The following is an 18,332-nucleotide window of genomic DNA, read 5'->3' as shown; positions in this document are numbered from 1 at the left end:
AAAAACAAACAAACAAACCAAAAAACAGTTTGGTTCCTACTGTGATGCTGTGCTCGAGCTGCACTAGATAAAGAAACTGAAAAAAACCCTTATTTGGTAGAAATGATCTCTATCATCATTTAGTCAGCTTCATGAAGTATTTAAAAAGGCTTTAACTTTGTGTGCACTAGACAAATGTTTCAATAATTAGGTTGTGTGTTTTATTTATATGTTGACTATTCTCATTTTTGTGACTGCCCACTATGTAAAACCTAACGCATCCTCATTATGATAATTGATATGGTCATTGTGACCTCATGTGACACACCTCATTTGATGTTAAGGAAGCAGTGATATTTATGAAGCAAATCGTGACTCTTTTACCAACTAACCATATTCACTTTGTGACGCCTTACTGTAATATTACTTTTCCCCTTAAGAAGTAGTGTAAAAAGTTACAAATACGATTTCAGCAATAATATTGTAGTTCCTCCATCCAAAAACAACTTTTTTTGTTGACACCTTGACAAAGATTGATTTGAAATACAACATTTAGTTTTTGTAGTTGTTGCACTTGCGTACGTCACTATCATTAAGTAAGCAATAAGCTGTTGTGGAAAATGGAGATGCCTAGATTAGCACCTAGAAATATTCCCAATATTTTGATATAATGGAGGCAACTGGTAACTATTCTCTGTTGTAACTTATAGTTGCCCACTCCGCACAATGGTGAATGACAACGGGAAACGATGTCTTATGTGCGCCACTCATTTATTTAAATTAAAATGTGCTTTATCTTCTTGAGAAGTTTGTATTGATATGTGCTTGAAACAACCAGCACTCCAACAATTTCCTGACCCTAAGATTCACTTTGCCTATCTGTTTATTTCCATGCATGGCATATAGAAAGACTGTCAAACATGATTATGTAGGTTTACTCAGGTCAGGGAGTGTAAAATGAGCTCTTGGTGTTTCTGGACCATCTGTTTCTGAAGTAACGTTACTCTGATGGCACGTTGAGGATTTTATTAATAAGAGCAAACTCTGTGGTAGCGTCAATGTGCAGTGTGATCATGTACAGTATTTCACTGGATTTGCTTCAATAAATCAGGTGCAAATGAAAACTACAACACCTAAGACAGGCTAAAAATGTTGCCCTCTGCAGGCAAACAAAGAACTAAGGAAGCTGGTGGCTTATTGGATGGATGAAATATTGGCCAAATCCACTAATTCTACTTTCTCTTTCAAATCCTAACCATTTGTAAAGTTGATATGAGTATGTAACTTATGTAAGTTTCTTTTTGCAGCGAGTTATAAGTAAAGTAATAATATAAATCTTAAACAGAGTAATGAGTAATATATCACGTTTAAGTAACGAGATCAACACTGCTGACAGTATTTTGGTGTCTGGCACCAAAGCAGTGCATTTACAAAAGACACCTGCCTCCTTATATGGGGGAGCTTTTACAACAACGATGGCAGTACAGGGGCAAACAAGAAAACAGGTAGCTTTATGATTTTTAACTGTCATAAAAAGCTCACAGCTACACTAACCCAAAGTAAGTCATAAGAAATATAATTTACAATATGTGTTCTCATAGCAATCTACGTGCTTGGATAATGTTGTTCCACTGAAGCAACAATGCTGAAGTTGAAAGTGAAAGATCCCCAACTACTCTTTCAGATACAGTTGTACCACTATAAATACCTTCAATCTGACAGAAGGTGTAGACAGTCGTATAAATAAGACTCTGAACACATGTCTTGGATTGGCAGCATTTCAGAGTGTATCTGACCTATAATGCTTGGAACACCACCTGCGAGCACTGCAGGCACATTTCTCAACTATTTGAAGTTAGTTATTGACCTCACTCTGCTCTCTCTGTTCAAACAACAAGCCCACAGTTCAGGACCTCTGCCAGGTACTCAGTCTTTGTGGCAGCTCTTTGATGCTTAATCTAAAGTGTTTATCTGGCTGAACCTTGATGAGATCATCAGGACAGTGGGTCTAGTTGTTTTGGTTATGATCACAGCTGGAAGTTAGCCGTGTTTATTGAAAGGCTTGCTGCATCTTCATTCTCTTTTTACTGTGCTTTTTAATGTTTTATTACCTATTATTTTTATTAAATGATACACACATTTCTACCATCTACTAATTTTACCAGATTTTTGTTCCTTTCCACGATAACCTATGCAGGTCATTACTCATGTTGTGGCCAAATTTGGGTAGGGTAAATCGTTTTTATTAAGTCAGCTGAATACCCGATTAAATGTTTCTTCCGTAGTGGATGTGTGAAGGTCCTCATTGCAGCTTGGTCCTTTATTCTTACTCCACATGTTGTCTCCCACAGTGCCAGAGGGAAGGGTGTATTGTATGTGTGGAGGTCATACTTAGGTCATCATTCGCAAAAACACTTGCAATTAATGCGATGATTCAACTTGTTCTCAATTATTCCCAGAAAACCGCACCTCATAAAGCAGACTGTTAAACTTTAAAGCACATGCAATTACTCATAATTGCTCCAGATATTGATTTATTAGGTCGGGTGTGAGGCTGTGTCAGCTGAGTGCCATCTGACCTCCAGCTGAACGAATAATCAACAGGCTCTCTCGGGCAAGCAGATGTTTAAATGTGTAGCTGTTTTATCAGGCCTGTAATATGAACAGGCATGAAACCAGATTAAATTAAATGATGTGAGGACGGACAGCTGTGACACATTTGGACTTTGCTGCTTTCCTCCCTTTTTGTGCTAATAACAGCTTATGTTTCCAAACATAAAAGAGGCTCTGCTCTACCTAACCCTGTTTTAATTAATGCGCTGTAACAACATGTCGAGAGAAGCTGTTGAAAGCCTAAAATAAATCTTAAAAGTAAAATAACCAATGGAAACAGCTGCTTTACAAACAGCAGTAAATCCAAAGCTGTTTTTCCTGGCTGATGTTCCATCACTGCATGTTTTGCAAGACATGGTATTCATCAGGGACGTGAATGATGATCCCTTTGGTTCTGCCCTTTTTCTCTAATTGCTGTTTAATTTCTTTCTTTGCTCATGATTATAAGGTGTAGCCAGCTTAATGAAGCACAGATGAGTTGTTTATGAACTCTATACACTTTTTCTTAGAAGCATGTATTTTTAGTTTATAGAGTGAAATACAGAAAGTAAAAAGTTTGCTTTCTAGCTTTCTTCTTTTACTGCCTTGCACACTGTTTTAGGCAGCATAGAGAAAGAACACCAAAACATACTGTAGCCGTAGAAACTGGTCTGACGACTTCTCTTATCTTTGAGTGTTTCCACTATGCAGTAAGTGATACTTGTAGATGGAGGATGGTTGGTTTGTACGTTGAAGTGGCGGTCGGTGTGCGTTGTTGTGTCTGCCCCGAGGAGCTGTCGACTCAAGTATTTTTCTCCAAACCTGTCACGCTTTTCAGGAACAATTAGAGAAAAGAAAGTAAATTGTTCCCAGGCACTTGGATTGCTGTCCTCTGCCATCGCAGTGCGGATGATAGATTCCTCCTTCATTAGCCAAGGGTGTGGGATTACCCAACGAGAACACATTAATCACCACTTTCTCTGGCAGCCTGAATGCACTGTTCTTTGTTAGGAAAAAAAGTTTTTTTTTTCCTGATGTGTCACTCTTCTCCTGTGACAGCCCACAATCAATCATCTTGATTGGCAGCACTGATAGGTTACACTGTTTACACAATGTGTAATGAAAGATCATGTTACCTACTATTGTTGTTACTGAGACAACTCTTTTGGGCTGGATCTGAATAGAGTGGGTGCTTTGGTACAAACACAACCACACACCCATTTGCTTTGCCTGTGTGTTTCCATAGCCCTTTCCCACTGTCATTTTCTCACTCTTTCTTTCACTAAACAAACACTTCAGCACACAACGGGCAGGCAATGTGCATGAAAACCTATCACTGTATAGCAGTTTTAATATAGGCTAAGGTTTAGTTAGGTTTAGGTTTGACTTAAGGGTCATTGTTTTGGTTATCATAAGTAACATCATAAGCTGGTCTGTGGTTGAAAAGACAACATTCATTGTTCTTAGGAAACGAAAAATAATTAGCTGTTTCCCATTTTGAAATCCGATACCCCAAACTCGCTCTCTAGCAATACTTTAGGGCTTGATAATAATGTCACACACTTTCACACTTTTGCCTTAGTTACTGACAAAGCTGGAATATTTGTTAAGTAAGTGTTTTCAAGCATTTGAAGAACTTGATTGATTCTGATTTTTGTTTTTTTAAATACACTATTGTCTAGCCTGAGTAGGTACTAGGCAACAAGTCTTATACATTTCTTTAATATTTTTCTGCTGAATTGAGAGCAAAAACTAAATTAGAGAAATGCATTATAAAAACTTATTGAAATTCTGCAGTGTTTTAAAAACCTTATTAAAAAACTTTTACATAATTCAATTGAAAGCCATTAATTTTACTATTTACTTTAACTAAATCTATTTTAAATATCAAACATTTTACATGTAGACTGTAGTACAGACTGAACTATTATTAATAGAGTGTATGCAAACATTAGGAATTAACTCACACTGCTAAAGTCTCTATTCCACACACACTGAACATTTACTGACTTATTTTTTAATTTTAATGTAATTATTATTAACACTAGTGTTAATGCTGTGGCTAACCAGTATGTAACCCATCAGTCACTATACATCAAGTTGACTATAAACAAAGTTTTAAAATTGGATGATGATTCTTAACACGTCCTACCTCTTTTTATCTTGGTGCGTAGCCACTCTAAACACAACATACTTGTAAAATGATGCCATTCCTTACCTGCACCATTACTTAAATAAATCTGATAACCAGTTGTGTATTATTGCTCACAAATTTAACCTATATTTAGTAAATGCAGTACCCTAAAATGTTCCCGTAGTCTCTTAAGTTTCTTTTTTATTTAAGAAAAAAATAAACAGAAACCGAAATTAAACTTCCCTTCACAACCCTCTTCAGTACTGAATGGCACACACTAAAGCAGGCAATGTTTTTGTCATAGTCACCTCTAAATCAAGCTTACAAAGGTTGTGCACCTCCACCAACACTGCTCTAATGAGAAATGCATTAAACTTTCAGGAGCTGCAATACCTAAAACACTCATACATCAGTTTAATGTGGACAGGTTGGTAACTGTGCTCTGGAGCAATGAATCAAGATCAGCCCATGACTTATAATTAGCCTTTCAAGATTGCTGTATGGAAAGATTTCATTGAATTTCTTTGTTATTGGAGTCTTCCCATGGACCATCTGTTTCTCACTTTGATCACTAATCTGAGCTGTCTACCTGCAAGGCCACACACTCACAGATGTGTACCAACAAACACATTTTCACATGTGTAGTATGCACAGATGCAGTGTGTCCTTCCTATGGTCATATTCTGGTGAGAAATCCGTGTAATTACAGAAGCTGTGGCAAAAATCTCAGCTTTGGGGATTCAAAAGCCCCACATTCTGCATAGATATTGATAGTTACTTCATAAACTTTGTGATTATAGTGATTATTGTGACCCAAAAACACAGGACTAAAATGTGTCATTTATTACTTTGCAGAGTTGATGTAATATTTGCAAGTCAGCTATAAAAATTGCCTCATCTTCAACACATCACAGAGGGAGCAAAATTTTGTTTAACATCTCAAGAATGCCTCGTTCGTGAAAATCTAGGGATGTCTGTCTGTAGTTACAAACGATTGACTGCTTTATTTTTGCAGTGGTTTGTAAATAAAACTGTGAAGATTTTAGAAACGTAAGTGCTCACAAGCATAATGGTGTCTGATTGATTTTGGGTTATTATGCACTATTACAAATTCCTAACCCTCCACTGAAACAGAGAGTTCTAATAAATATTTGGGTGCTTTTACTTTGGCTCTGCAGAACCAAGGGTTTTTCAAGCTTTAACCATCATGTTAAATGACTCATATGAAAATATGCCATTATTTTGGCACCGGTGGACAAGTCTGTTCCCCCTGGGCATCAGAGATAAGCTGTATTATTTTATATCTCCTGAGCAGCAACGGTGTCTTTCTATTTGTGGTATCAAGACTCTATTCAGCGAATTTTATATTCCCAATTATTTGATACAGTAAAGTACCTATCTGACCCAAATTAAGGTGTGATACTTTATGACCTTGTAGGCATCAGACAGGTGTAGAGATTGTTTTACAGAAATATGATGAGGAGACATAAACTAGCCAAACATTGTTCCCTCTTCTTGCTAAAGAGATTTGTGTTATAGTTGTCTTTTGTTTCAAACAGAACACAAACCTAGTTTTGTATAGGATATTATTATTATTATTATTATTATTATTATTATTATTATTATTATTATTATTATTATTATTATTATTATTATTATTATTATTATTATTGTTGTTATTATTGTTATTGTTATTATTATTGTTATTGTTATTATTATTATTATAGGATATATTTTGTACTCTTGAACTAAATAAAGTCACCACACAATTACTGGAAAGTTTAGGTACTTCTGCTGCCTGCACAGAAATCTAGAAAAAAGGTCCAAAACCTTTTTTTTTTATTTTTTTTTTTTTATACCTCGACCAGTGCTGGAAAGAAAGTTGACCTTCTCTCTCACGTTCAATCTAGGTATATTATATTGCCCACAGGACAGAACACACCAGCGACTGGGGTAGATAACAGCTGCGGTGGCGACTGAAATAAAGCCAACTCATTTCCACCCACTGCAGGAACAGACATCAATTCTTACCTGTCATCTTTACCCCAGTACACTGTGTCATTAGGATTATCTCTCAAATACAAAGCATAAAACAAAGCATAAAAGCTTCCGTAAACCAGATCTTCTTCTTTTACATGTTGAGCTTTAGTCCTGTAATTAAACTCAAAGATCCATTATGTAAATGTGATACAATGTCAAAGAGTTTATTTTAATTATCTGCTAATACATGGAGAGGATTATATGTATTTGGTAGATTTGATTAGGCTGAAGACTATGATATAACTTTTTTTAAGCAGAGACCGCTTCACTTCTTCTCTTGGGTGGCCCTTCAGGATGACTTTCTCTGTGTGTCTACCTCCTGCTTGACGGCCATTGTATAATGCCAACAGAGCACAACAGAAAGACACACGCACCTAAGGAGAAAGCCACAAAACACAGTCTGAAGCTTGAAGCTTTTGGCGTCTGCCTCACTCCTTTAAAGAGACTGTTAAATATGAGTCAGCTGTTGTGCTCAGGACTCCAACAACAGCTTTAATTCCTCTGCCTCCCCCTCTTTTGCTTAAAAGGGGGCTTTGTGCCTGTAGGGCCCCCATCAGTTACCTGCTGACAGGCCGAGCATGACTGATGAGCTGCCTGAGGCGCCGCAGTATACTTTGTCAGCTGCTCATAATTTATACATCTTATCTCCGTCAGAACAAAAGACAGAGCATGGCTTTATGGAAATGAAAACAGAGACTTGTTTAGACTCCAGCATGTGAAGTGGAGTGATCTTAGTGGTAGTTGTTTCTCTCTACGAGCCAGAGAAGGCAGCTCATCTGGCTTTGAACTCTCAACACCCATTCTGTCGGCCCACACCTTGTCTGTGTGTGTGTGTGTGTGTGTGTGTGTGTGTGTGTGTGTGTGTTTGAGATGACCCTCAGAGGTCATGTGAGGTAACTGTTCTGTGTCTGACTCAGGGTGGCAGGTGACAAAGATATAAGTTTGTGTATGTAACGTCACATCAACTGTTCTACATTAAGTCAAAGTACCATTAAGCAATATTTATGCATCTGTCATTTATCAAGTGGCTCAAATTAACAAGCCCATAGAAAATTAACATCCACCACCCAAAACTCTAGGACTTGCTCGTAATTCTGGCCACATATTAAAGACATACACATACTAACACAGATGAAAGGTGACATTATTGTTGTTCGGAGGCAAACCTCACCTCTTTCACTGACTAATAATGGGGCAATTATAAAGTTCCTCAACATAACAAATACAGTACCAAAAAGACATGTATATATTTCCATATATAAAATTGTTCACAGACTGTATGGATAACACGCCCTGGATTTCTTAACTAGTTAAAACAGCTGGAAATGTCCTAAATTATGCATTAAAGAAACCTGTGATGATAGTCGATACATCATAATGAATGTGATATTGATGTGGACCATGTGGAAGACACTGCAGAGAAAGGCAATTTATCACTGCCAATGAAGCACTTCCCTGCTAAGGGTGGATTTCTTTCCTAATGCTGTGCTTCGGTCTGTTGGTCTGATATTGAAAGTGATTCATTCACTGACTCATCTGCAGCTACTTTGTCAGATTCGAATTGTCCCTGCCAACTTTCTTTGTTTTGGTTTATCGTGGCCTTGAACAAAACATGGAATATGTATTTAGGGTCGAGGTATACTTGCTCCTTCGCAAAGTGCTGCCCTCTTGTAGTCCCCATTGATTTGTCTAGGTTGTGCACCTTGTCAAAAATTAGTGTGTACACAAGATGCAATCCCCCAGATTCCTAGTGGGTTAGTATCCAACGCTCTCAGCAACTGCTTTAAATCCCGATAATAGTGGAAATTATTGGGATAAAACTATGTCTCTCCGCAGCTATCCTGATCTACATACCCACCATTTATGTTTATTTATTTTTTCTCTGCTGGGATCCTAAAATGAACCTCATTGAGTGTTGTCGTGGCCTTTATCTTGTGGAAAAGCTGAAGTTAATAAAGGGATGATGTTGCTAACCTTTTAAATACGTACACAAACAGGAACGTAGGTGAACACTGACACAGATGATACTGCCGTTGTATACAGTATGTGTATGTTTAAGTAAACAGCAAGTATACTTTGACCCTGCAGCAACTAACATGGCTGCCAAAACACTCTCATCCAGCTTTTGTTTTGCTTTGCCTTTTGTACCTTGTTAGTAATGAGATACACATAGTGCAACTACAACAGGTAGCCCATGGTCTGGATGGAATAATAGGTCTTAAAAAACAGATAATCCTCAGCATTGTATGTAGTTTCCCTGTAGACACTCATATTGACTTCCTTCAAAAAGCTCCTGTGTCTCTTTCCATAGAATCTTTGCAAAATATATTTTGCTTTGTGGCTCTGAATTTTCTGAGTATGAATTACAAAGAAATCACTCCAAGTTTACACAAAAGATGATATTCAAATCGAGTGTGTAATAAGAGAGCAATAATCCAGAACAAACAGTGACTTTGTGGAGACCTCACCCAGACAGGTGTGTCTCCTGAGGTGATGAAGGGCTTCATTATCCACTCTTTTTTTTTTTTTTTTTTTTAAACTTTCAACGCTTGTTTTTGCATTTTATTTAAGACATCTCATAATATGCTACTAGTGTTTCCATGCAGCTTTCCTCCTTGAAAACTGTAACAAACAGGCCAGCTGTAACTATCTAACACAAAATGAGCAGATATCTAAACTGTTCAGCTGATATCCATGTCTTTGTATGGATTCTATTTGTTGCACTCAGAGCTGGCCCCGCAGTGGATCATTTGCACCCCAGTGACAAGTACATCATCATCCACCTGTAACCTTAGCTTTGAGAGACGATGCAGGCTTTGTTCTCCGCCAGGCTCACTTGGGGATGTTTGGCAGTGTGCTGATAGATATGATTATCCTTAATGTCAGTGCATAGCACCATCCCTGATAACAGATTCTCTCAGTAGAATCCACCCTGCTTATCTCGCTGCTATGCTGTTAGGCTGTGGCTGCCTTTCTGTGTGGGGAGATGCAATGCAGACATTCTTTTTTAAATATCTTAATTTACAGCAACAAGTCTAAATGACATTAGACTTGTTGACATAACCAAGTACAAGTTCAACCCCAATTTAAAAAAACATTTGAAGATGTGTAAAATGCAAATAAATAAAATAAAATATCATATACACATATTTTATTCACTAAAGAACATAAACAACATATCAGCTGTTAAAACTGAGACTATTTAACATTTCATGGAAAATATTAGTTCATATTGAATTTGATGGCAGCAAAATCTGAAAAAAGTTGGAACAGGGTGATGTTTACCATTTTGTAGCATCCCCTCTCCTTTTAACAACCATCTGTAAATGTCTGGGAACTGAAGAGACCAGTTTCTGGAGTTTTAGGACAGGAATGTTGTCCCATCCTTGTCTCAACAGTCCTGGGCCTTTGTTGCTGGATTTTTCATTTTTCTTACGCTCCAAATGTTTTCTATTGGTGAAAGGTCTCGACTGTAGACAGGCCAGTTTAGCACCCAGACCCTTTTCCTGTGAAACCATGGTGTTGTGATGGATGCAGTATGTGTTTCAGCATTGTCTTGCTGAAATATGCAAGGTCTTCCCTGAAAGAGACGTTGTCTGGATGGGAAGCTGCCCACACCATAGGCACTAATGCGCCCCGATAACATCAGAGGTGCAGGCATTTGAACTGTCCACTGATAACAAGCTGGATGGTCCCTCTCCTCTTTAGTCCGCAGGACATGACGTCCATGGTTTCCAAAAAGAATTTCAAATTTGGATTCATCTGACCACAGAACAGTTTTCTATTTTGCCTCAGACCATTTTGAATGAGCTTTGGCCCAGAGAACAAGGCAGCATTTCTGGATAGTGTTCACATATGGCTTCTTCTTTGATAGATAAAGCTTTAACTTACATTTGTGGATTGCACAGTGAACTGTGTTCACAAACAGTGATTTCTGGAAGTGTTCCTGAGTCCATGCTGTGATGTCCAGTAGAGAATCACGCCTGTTTTTAATGCAGTGCTGTCTGAAAGCCCAAAGATCTTGTGCATTCAGTTTTGACCTTTGGACTTGTCCCTTGGACACAGAGATTCCTCCTGATTTTCAGAATCTTTTAATGATATTATATAATGTAGATGGTGTGATCTTCAAAGTCTTCACAATTTTACGTTTTGGCACAATTTGTCGCAGATTGATAAATTTCTGCCCATCTGCGTATGTGAGCGGCTCTGCCTCGCTGAAATCCTCCTTTTATAACCAGTCAGTCATATTACTGACCTGTTGCCAATTAACCTAATTAGTTGTCAAATTCTCCTCCCTTTGTTTTTGATTTTCAGCAATTACTTTCCCAGCTTTTTGTTGCCCCTGTTCAAGTCTTTTAACTTAAAGTAAGCCAGAGGTGGAGGAGAATTCAGGTTACTCTTCCCGCTGCACGTATACGCAGGTTTGTTCTTAAGTGCATGTAAACACACTGTATGTGTGTTTTCAAGGTGTTAAGAACTATTGTTGTTTTTCACAGTTTACTTCAAACTACCTGATTTGGTTAATAAAGTAATAAATTCAGATATGCAATATTTTGTTGTTAGAAGAATGCATTTAATTTGCAGTGCTATTGTGAGTTGAAACAACAAGTTCTATTCCACAATTCCACAAAACCATTTTCTCACAATGCCATATTACATATTCATTGTACAACTGTTTTGCATATCTTGCCCCATTTGTAATTGGAAGATTTCTTTAGTTTGAAGCTGTGTTAGCAGGACATTGCAGACAACCTGGCCTGACACTTGTGATGTGGTGGAGGGTGGGTGTTGACATACTAGTGGAGGTAAAGGGAGTGAGATGGAGGCCTGAGGGGGTGTAGAGAATCCTGTTCAACTCCACTCAGCAGCTCTGTGATGAGCCTGCAGGAGAGGACTGTGTCTGCAGATTAGAGCCAGCAGATGAGACAGGGGCCTGGTAGGGGTTGAGGGCAGGGGGGTTCAAGACCTGGGAATGCCAGCTGCCAGACAGCTCACTATGTGCAACACATGTCTCTCAGCACCTACTGTTCCTGTATGCAAAGCCTCTATCACCATTAAGATGACAGAACAGTTCATATCCTGCGCCAGGATGATAGACATGTCATATCTCTGAAAACCCTGTTTGTCTTCCACAGGTGTATGAGCTCCTTTTTTTTTCTCCCAGCAGACAGTGCACACGGTACTTTTCGACACTCTTTTCCTCGTCAGTGATTTGGCATGCAGACCGTATCAAAGGGGAGATCTTTCCCATGCAATTATGGCAGAAAATAAAGGTGATGAGGTGTGTCACAAAAAAGAAAGCTAAGGATCAAAAGGGCTGGAATGAAAGCAGATTACAATAAAGGCAGAAGCTTCCACCCAACGAATGCAACAATGCGAGTCAGTCAGTAGAGACGGTAAATAGCCAAAGAACAGAAGTCCTGAAAATGAATCAACTTCCATATAAGCTTTAATGATTTCAATAAGCATCACTTTGCACTACTTTATACAAGATATTCAAATATTATAAACCCACAAACAAATATAAAAACATACAAAGCTTAGACTGCAGATAACGATTATTATTGGATCTAATTTGGATTTAATCACTTGCTTTTGTCTTTTTGTTTCCATCCCAACAGATGAGAATATCACTTATGATTCCTTAATTCTTATAGCATCAACATTAGGTCTAAATTACAACCAACAAACATACAAAACAAATGCCATTTCCACCTCCGCACCTGTACTTAGCAAATCAGCATATTTTCACCTGATGACACTTTAAGCTGTGACTGTGAACATGGGAAGCATCACTTGCTGAACACCAGCATGTTAGCATTATCATAGCCATAGCCATTTTAACTTGCTGTGCGTTACAAATATACCTGTGTTCTAGTACAGCTTCTCACAGCCGCCACTGTGGCTGTAGACTCTTCATCTTGTTGATAAATGATTCAAGTAGTATTAAATGAATGGTTAATTCATTTTCTTGGGATCAGCCAATGGAATATTATCTTTGAAACAAACAACTCTCATTTTGTTCACTGAATGCTAAAAAAGAAAATGTAACTCAACACCAAAAAAAAAAAGTTTCAGTGTTCTTGACAGATCGTAATGTCAAAGTCAAAGAGACAGATGACTCTACATTTATTGCATTTTGTGAACAAGATGTGACTCTAAGTAGAACAGTAACACAGTGTTTTAGCTGTTTCTGAACACTGATGGAATCTGTCTCAGGCGATGGTGGGTACATTTTCCTGGCTGTCAGAAGTAGTAGGTAATTGATAATGAGTGGCCTCTTACAAAGCTGATCCTATATTTTTCTTTTTTTAAATTGGTAATAATGCATGATTGTTCTCTGTAATCTCCAGCACCATTTCTCTTTCATCTGAACTGAAAAAAAAAGGAGATTTGCTGGCCAGGCAGCCCCATGCCATGCTTAGACGGCTCAGCTCTCTCAAAGGGATTTATCCACTGTTGTTATGACTAATTCTCTGTGGATTACAAGTTAGTGAGAGGTCACCTATCACTTCTGTATCCTACAAGTGAGACACATGGTGCTTCAGTTTGTTCCCTTTCACCGACCTAAAAATTTACTAAATGTCAAAGTGGAGAATGACAGCGCATATTCGGTATGTTACATCAAATCATTTGCCGTAGTCTGACTTGAAAGCTTTCTCCTTTGAACTGAGCTCAAACTTGTCACTTTCCCTAATTCATAGTAGAAATCTGCAGCTGCTGAAATAATGAATTAGTTTGATGGACAGAATTATAACAGGCTGCCTACCCAGCCATTCAGTGACACCTCTCTGCTCCCAAATGCTGCCAGTGATATAGCACCTCACCCGGGCAAGATGAGAGAACGAATTTATTCACAGGAAGGTGGCAGCTAGCACTGACTTACTGCCTTCATGCAGTGGAGCATGTCCCAATTAATCAATAAGCACGTCCTCCCTAAAAGGCCAGATGAAGTTCATAGAAAGCAAATAGTTATTTATTTATGACTTGGTGTTCAAAGATCGAAAACCCCTGTATGGTGGTAACAAAGTTGAATTACTTGTGTGCATATCACAATCTTGTGTCTGGATCATATCTAAATGTGTTGTTTGTAAGAACTTTTCTGTTACTGGCCTCTAGTAACCTGCACAGCCCCCCTCTTGAAAATAGTAAAGTCCTTAAAGGGTTGATAGGTTTTGGACTGATGCTTAGCAACAGCATTCCTGTGCCTTAAGTAGCTGTAAGCCCCTCACTGCACCCTTTGATGTGGCTGTCAAGGCAGATTTATTTCCTCTTAACACATTGTCTTCTTGTCCACATACATAAGGGGATGAAAGAGAATGATGTTTACACTTTTGTAGTTGTAATTAAATTGTGTTGCTCATGATTTTTCAGGTGATATGAGACATGCATGATGGCGGATCATAGGGGGAGGTCTGACAAAGCAGCTTAATTTGATTTTACCAGCTGACATTTTAAAGCTGATGTCAGACTCTTTTAATGCCAACCTAATGTCTGTTATTCATTATGTCTTCACAAAATAAGCTAAAGGTAACTTTCACATTTAAACAGTTTTTTGAACAGAAATATTGATTTTTATCTGCTGAGCTCCCCAAATAGAAGAAAATGGTGTTTCCGCAGGGCATTCCTGGTTGATGTTTTCTTTAGGCTTGATATTGCATTCCAAACATCCTGGTAGAGATACAATTAGCGAAAAATGTAAAATTTCTTTCAGTAGAAATATCCCCTAAATCTGAAGAGGTTTTATATAGGTGACCCAGACTGCCTATCTGCTTGTAGACAAACTGTATTCACAACAACAAGTCACTAATACACATCCACTAGCACCTCCCCTGTGTGTAAAAGTCTTATTGTAGAGCAACATGTGATGTCTGCTCGGCCCACCGCATCTCTGCTCTCCTCCAGCAAGCTCTGACTATCCCTCAGTGTGTCCTCATCGCTCACACATGGGAACTGGGCAGCTGGAGAAGTGCTTGTTCTTTGTGTTTTGTCAGACAGCCCACTCTGTCAGCCACATGTCTGTAGAAGAGATGTCCAAGCGTATCAAGGCACCCGGATTTTCACTGAAGGGACCAGATAGAATCAAACCAGTGTCCTTAAAATTGACCATGGACTAAACGTGACTGAAAAGTAAAGGGATTCAGCTTCAGCTAAAAAAATATATAAAACTGTTTAATGCATAATATACTTTAAGTAGTTTAATTTCTTTATGAATACCAATGCAACTAGATTGAATTTGTTGAGAGAAGATTCTTGAAGCCACCTACACCGTTTTGGTCATGAGGGAGTTGAAAACTACATGTGTTTGGGGTCCGTCTTACTGTACAAATAAACTAAGCTATAAATTAAATATCATTAAAATTCTTTCAAAAGAAGTCTAAATGTACTTGTTATTGTAAAACACTAAGTCACCACCTATGACTTTTTATTTTAAGTCAAACTTATACAGTGGCAAAAAGATACACAGCTTAGGGTGGTACTGTATCATCATCCTAACAACAATTCTGATTAACTGCCATTTGGGATTGTAACAAATCTTTTTCAGAGTTTATGGACTGAGCTACCGGAGACATGCCATAGCTGTAGGTATTTATAGAGTCAGAGCAGTTATGTGCCCCTGCCGCCAGCTTAAAAACCCTCGTTGACAGTCATATGGTACATGTATGAACAAATCGTGTGGCTAGTCCTTGATGTTTCTTTGCTTTTACCTTAGATACAATTTAACATTCATTTAAAACACCATCACATATTTTACTGACAGAGCATATTTCCCAAAATCCAATGCCTTGATATTTTACTGTGAAAACGTTGCTTTCTGAAGAAATTTGACTTTGATTATTGAGAGAAATTTGAGCCTGGGTCACCGAATTTCTCTGCAATGATAGGATGTGCTCTGCACATGATATGTTTAAAAATATACTTTTTAATTGATTTGTCAAACAATCAAAACATAACCAAACTTGATCACATCAATCAATCACATTTGCAAAGGAATAGTCTGTATCCAAACAGTAAGTTTATATTCATCTTAATAAAGCTCATTCTGTGCATCCATAATTATTTTATAGGTTTTTTAAATTTGCAGATCTCCCAATTCCTAGAATTTTAAGACCATTTAATGAAAACATTTGATGGATACAAATGTACTAAAGGCAGTACTTCTGATTTGTCAAGGCTAATTTGCATTTGGAAAATTACTGATGATGGCGGTTTTGCTGGGACTGAAGTTTATTTGTGACAAAAAGCAAAATATCATCAGCGTATAATGCTATTCTATCTCCAGCTTCACTCTGGTGATGTTGGTGTGTTTCCTGCTCATGCGAAGGGTTTATATGTTTGCCTTTGTTTGCCTCCGTTGAGTGGAAATTGGAGCAGCTATTTATTAATAAACTGGCCATACACGATATTTGTTATTCAATTATTGAAAATTTCTCCATGGAACATTACAATTTTTAGTAAGAAAAACTAATAACTTAACGGTGATAATTTAAAATAATGCAGATGTAATTTCTTTGTTTCTTATTTCAAGGTACCATGTGGATTTGTCCTATGAACAAGCACAACTTGTGTTTGCATAAAGATGCACCATGCGAATCCATGACCAGACATGAAGCAGCATTAGCATTTAACAGGATTCATGTGACCAAATGAATGTAAGTCTAATATTCCTTTGTTTTTCTTTTTTAATGTTCCCTACAGGAACTGGTGTCTAGGTAGTAATTTCACTTGCATGACACTTCAGACACACTATCATAGATTAAACATCAAAGGATTAATCACATTTTTTAAAAGGATAAATAAAATGGAACCAGCATTAAAACAGAAACACTAAAAAACTTTAGCCTCAATAGAGCCGTGCCTCAAAAAAAACTAAAAAATTAATAACAAAAGAGAGAGACGCCATGGCCGTCACCTGATAGAAACTTCACGATTTGTTTGCTTTAAATCCTCCCAACAATTTAAGACAGAGCAGCATGCTCCACACCCAGGCTCATGCACATAATCCAGACTTTGCACTAGGGGGCTTGATGGACAAAGTACATGTAATCTCCAGAGCGTCTCACTCGGACATCTGTTCTCACATACTCTGCCTCCGGGTAAAGTCTGGAGAACATCAGGATTCCAGCCCATGTGAGAAAGGGGCTTTGCATTTTTCTGCTTTGCAAAGTCAGAAAAATGTATGGACATTTTTATGGAGTCAGGTTAGCCAATTCCTGATGGTCTTCATTCTTAAACATTGTTTCCTGTAGTTTCGCCCACTCTGGTTCAACCCAGCAGGAGTAGACCTCTGCTTGTGAGAAATGTTGGTTTTACTAAAACTTCAATCTGCGATTATTTACTGCTTAATATCCAGAGGCTGGGCAGCAGCAGAAGATGTAAACAACATGCGTCAGCTCAGCGATAATCTTCACAGCAGGTCTTTGTTGTAGACCTCAGTATAATCAAAGCACTTGTGTGGAGATGTAAACGCCTAGTTTTCTGTTTAGACATCCCAGGTAATATCTCACCACTAACAAAGACTGCTGCCTTCTGTGCTGAGTGCAGGCTAAGATTTAGATCTAAAGGCTTTATTTGAAAGTGCTGGTCATGCATGCAAACAAGGGGGTGCTATGAAACCATGCCCTTTGTCTGACACACAATAGCATTTCAGCCACTGGGGAACAGCTTGGATCTCCATAGAACTGGCATTACTTTCATGTCAAGTGACACTGAAGGCAATAGAGTGACCAACTTCTTAAAAAGCCTCCACACATTCATCTCTCCCTTTCTCTTCTCTGGTCTTTTAGAAATGCTGCATTGGGACATTATTTCATATTCTTTTAAAGTTATGCCAAGCCATTCTTGCAGCAGCAGCTTTGATCAAGGCTGGGATTTGTAGAGTATGCAGTATGCTAACAGCTAAGACATGACTGGTAGAGCTCACCCGAGCAGATGTTCACACTAATCACATGTGTTAAGCACAACAGGACAAACAAAAGTGGAACATTGTTTGTCTTGTGTGTTTACATGATGGCACGTTAGGACCAAAGTAGATATGGGTGTAATATTGGCATACATTAAGCTACATTATTAGCACAATAGCATATGCTGTATTAAAAGCAGTTTGTCTTGACAGATCCCCTGAAACATGTTGATTATGGCACTTTGATGAAGTGGCCTGGAATACATTTATTATCACTATATCATATCATATCAACATTTACCACCAAAGGTGACTGATCAAATACACATTTTTATTTTTACATTTGAGAATTGGAAGCAGTGTTTGTTTCGAAAGGTATGAGAGAATTGACTGGAATTGTGAATTGGTTAATACATTTTCTATGTTATTTTAAATAAATGATTGGTTTGTAGGAGAAAACCAGTGAAACGTGTCAAAGTCAGACAAACAGGCACATTTCTATGTGACTAGATGTGAAATAGAAATAAAATAAAATCCCTGACAACTTAACTATAAATAGAAAGATGAACAATACTTTACTACACTGATGTCCGAATTGCTATTAAACTGACTGATTATAAAATCTCAATAACTAACCCACTGTGTTTACATACACAATATAAAACACTAGGGTTAGTGCAGATT

At 37.9% G+C, this 18,332-nt stretch overlaps 1 long non-coding RNA gene across 1 annotated transcript in view; it reads left to right on the top strand.

The window, feature by feature from the left end:
* The window catches only part of LOC137105820 (uncharacterized), a 122,367-nt gene extending 105,973 nt beyond the window's left edge, over positions 1–16,394 (top strand). Inside the window, exon 3 of the long non-coding RNA XR_010911866.1 lies at positions 16,275–16,394. This is a non-coding gene — a long non-coding RNA (uncharacterized lncRNA). The remainder of the gene's footprint in view (positions 1–16,274) is intronic.
* The last annotated feature ends 1,938 nt before the right edge of the window (positions 16,395–18,332 follow it).

Source organism: Channa argus, chromosome 20, assembly GCF_033026475.1.
Source record: "Channa argus isolate prfri chromosome 20, Channa argus male v1.0, whole genome shotgun sequence".
Lineage (NCBI taxonomy): Eukaryota > Metazoa > Chordata > Actinopteri > Anabantiformes > Channidae > Channa > Channa argus.
Note: the sequence above shows the minus strand (reverse complement) of the source record. Positions and strands in the feature narration are given on the sequence as shown.